Source organism: Oncorhynchus kisutch, linkage group LG17 (genome assembly GCF_002021735.2).
Source record: "Oncorhynchus kisutch isolate 150728-3 linkage group LG17, Okis_V2, whole genome shotgun sequence".
Lineage (NCBI taxonomy): Eukaryota > Metazoa > Chordata > Actinopteri > Salmoniformes > Salmonidae > Oncorhynchus > Oncorhynchus kisutch.
In genome coordinates, this window is record NC_034190.2 from 68,828,111 (window position 1) to 68,831,617 (window position 3,507).

The window sequence follows — 3,507 nt, forward strand, 5'->3', positions numbered from 1 at the left end:
CAGTTAACCCACTATTCCTAGGCTGTCATTGAAAATAAGAATTTGTTCTCAACTGACTTGCCTAGTATATAGGTAAAATGCTGGTTGGCTGACAATTGTGGTATATCAGACTGTATACCATGGGTATGACAAAACATGTATTTTTTAATGCTCTACTCTATTTATAATAGCAATAAGGCTCCTTGTGGGTTTGTGGTATATGGCTGACTCTGCATTGCATTGTGCATTGTGCGTAAGAGCAGCCCATAGCTGTTAGTCATAAAGGAATCCCCAAGCTGACAAGGTAAAAATCTGTTGTTCTGCCCCTGAACAAGGCAGTTCCACTGTTCCCCAGTAGGCCGTCATTGTAAATAAGAATTTGTTCTTATCTGACTTGCCAAATTAAAAATTAATAAATATACTTGCCTAATTTTGCCTAATTAAAAAACAATAAATATGTATATATATATATATATATATATATATATATATATATATATATATATACACGTCACCTCCTCAGGCCTTTTTACTTAAAAATGTTTATACTCCGTACACCGACATTGCTCATCCTATTATTTCTGCATTTATTAATTCCATTCTTTTACTTTTTAGATTTGTGTGTATTGTTGTGTATTGTTAAATATTACTGTACCGTTAGAGCTAGGATCACAAGCATTTCGCAACACCCGCAATAGCACCTGCTAATACTGTATGTGTCTGCGACCAATAACATTTGAAACCGACAAAAGGAGTACAGTTTTAATTGTTTTATTTACTTTTGAATATTATAAGTATATATTTTTTCGCCCTTCCCTTATGACAATTATTTTTCGTTAAAGTTTGTTTTCACCCCATTCAGTAGTAGGCAGCATGCACCTTTAATGTCGTTTGCAGATCGCCATAAACACCATAGAAGAAGAAAATTATATACGACACTTCCGCGCTTAAAGCCAATATGACTCTAATCAGAGTTTCCATTCAACAACAGAGCGATACGATCCTTGTTTCAGCAGGATGTTGTGTCATGCCTTATTGGAATGGATTTATTGATAATATCTGTTGGAAAAAGTTTGGATGTTGCCACACACATACCTACTTGTTAACAAAATTAAGGAAGTTTCCTTTTAAATTATTCATAAATATTATCCTGCCAACCACTATATGAAGAAGTTTAAGGAAAACATCAACTCAAATTGCTCCTTTTGTAATGACCACCCAGAAACAGTTTTGCATCTTTTTTTGGCATTGTATGCATGTAAGAAAACTGTGGCAAGACATCAGTAGGTTTATAATTGAACACATTTATGAAGATTTTACACTATTGTGGAGAGATGTACTGTTTGGATTCTTTACATACAATATAAATAAGCGGAAACATTTTTATGTAATTAATTTCATTATTCTTTTGGCCAAATTTCACATACACAAATGTAAATTTACAAACAGAAAACCACATTTTCGTAACCTACAAAAATAAATTGAACTGTATTTTAAGACGGTTAAATGCTCTACTAACAAAAAAGCTGTTAGAATTGTAAGTATATGCATGTCCCTTAAGGTCCTTGTGTAATTGTAATGTGATATTGTACCCCCTAGCTCGATTGTCTTTTGTTTGTAATCTATGTATGCTTGTGTTCCCTCATGTGCTTTATGTATTGATTTGTTGTTAATATAAAAAATATATATATATTTTTTTAAAGACTCTAATCAGAGTTACTTTCGAGTAGATGAGGAAGTCCATTGGACTCGTGTGTTAGCGCCCATTATGTACGTTGCCCCTGCGTCGTCAATGGGCCGCGCAGGGCATTCTGGGCAATTATGGGACAAGGCGTGCACTCTTTCAAGTTGCATTAGCTCTAAAACCCAACATTAGCATGGATTTAGTCAACAAGTAGTACAACATTACAAATAGTTTCCGAGATGTGAGATTATTCACTTGTTCTCTGTAATATAGTATAGCTTTGGAATCGTGACATTACGCACTTTCGGTGGAATAGGCAGGTTTCTCGACTCATACCCTGACTTTGAGAAGGGACTGCGTGACGATTAGTTTTGCAACCGCATGACTCGGCATGACAACATGAACGCGATTTTTCGGCAGTCTGCTGGGTGAGACGTTATACGTCCATGCACGATGGGCTTCCTATCTCCTCATTTTCTAAATATCTCTGCTCTAACTAAACGTTTCGATCTTTGAAGAATGGGAACGATGGAAACCACACATTTTTATTTAACAGTTGAGCATCTCTCATAGCCTAATATAATGGACATTAATAAAAACAACGAAAATAGGTCTATTCATTCGGACAACGTCGAGGAAGTTCATAACGTGCCAATTGAAGTTATCATACGACCAATCCCTCCTCTAAAATACAAGCGCAAAATTCATAGCCTTATTGGTACAATACCGGTAAAAAATGTGGCCTAGTTCTGCCTAGATCAAACCATAACAGAGTTGGTTGTTAAGTGGTGGTGGTGGTATAAATACAGACGGCGGCAAGAAAATAAAAAATAGTGAAGATTATCTTCTTAATTGTGAAACTAGGCTACTGTAATAGACTGATAAACCTCTAGTGTGAATGACACATGTTTATTGAATGTATCAAACGTGTATTTCCCTGTTCTGTGTGATAAATGACCTCAAATAGAAAAACCAAATACAAAAAATTTATAAAAATACAGTATTTTTCCTTATAGGAATCCACAGACATCTGCACTCCCCATTGATATACTCTGGATTAAGGGAAGGAAAGGAGGAAATTACTACTACTTTGGAGGCTGTCACCGGTTGGAGGCAAACAAATGGTTGAAAATGAAAAACATTCCAGCAAAGATCTTCAAATCAAATGTTGCAGACCTGCACACTTACTTGGGTGCCTCAACCCCAGACGCTACAGTGAAATTTGATTAATTGAGGACTGTAGAGTCATGTTATACTCCATGTGAATCGGTGTTTTCAACTGTATATGTGCAGTGCAAGTACTGACAAGTAGGTGGAGATGTAACTCTGTTTTATATCATGTTGTTATATCATGTATTTCCCCTCCTGTATCACATTTGATGCTGAAAGTTGGAGCATTGTGTAATATTTCCAAATGCAAATAACCCCAATTGCATATCACAAATATAAATAAAGTAAGATTCCTTAAAGCTGCAATATGTAACTTTTTTGTGCAACCTGACAAAATGCATATAGAAATGTGTGTTAAAGATCTGCCATTTTCAATTAAAGCAATTCTAAGAAGCAGTAGATGTGCGTTATTTCTATGCTTCCTGTTCTTAAGTTTTGTTTTCGCTTTTACTTTTGGTTTTGTACACCAGCTTCAAAAAGCTTGAAATGCAATATTTTTGGTTATGGAAAATATATTTCACAGCGATTTAGATGGTACAATGATTCTCTACGCTATACTTGCTTGTTTTGTCACATAAATGGAATATTTGAATTTTAGCAACCAGGAAATGGCGGATCGATTTCTGCATAGCGCATCTTTAAGAGATGTATACATTTTTTATTAACATAATTGG

General features: G+C 35.2%; 1 long non-coding RNA gene across 1 annotated transcript; it reads left to right on the forward strand.

Annotated features, from left to right (window-relative positions):
* Positions 1-1,790: 1,790 nt before the first annotated feature.
* Positions 1,791-3,232, forward strand: LOC116354433 (uncharacterized). Its single transcript, XR_004203700.1, has 2 exons — positions 1,791-2,091; positions 2,680-3,232. It is a non-coding gene; the product is annotated as an uncharacterized LOC116354433 (long non-coding RNA).
* The last annotated feature ends 275 nt before the right edge of the window (positions 3,233-3,507 follow it).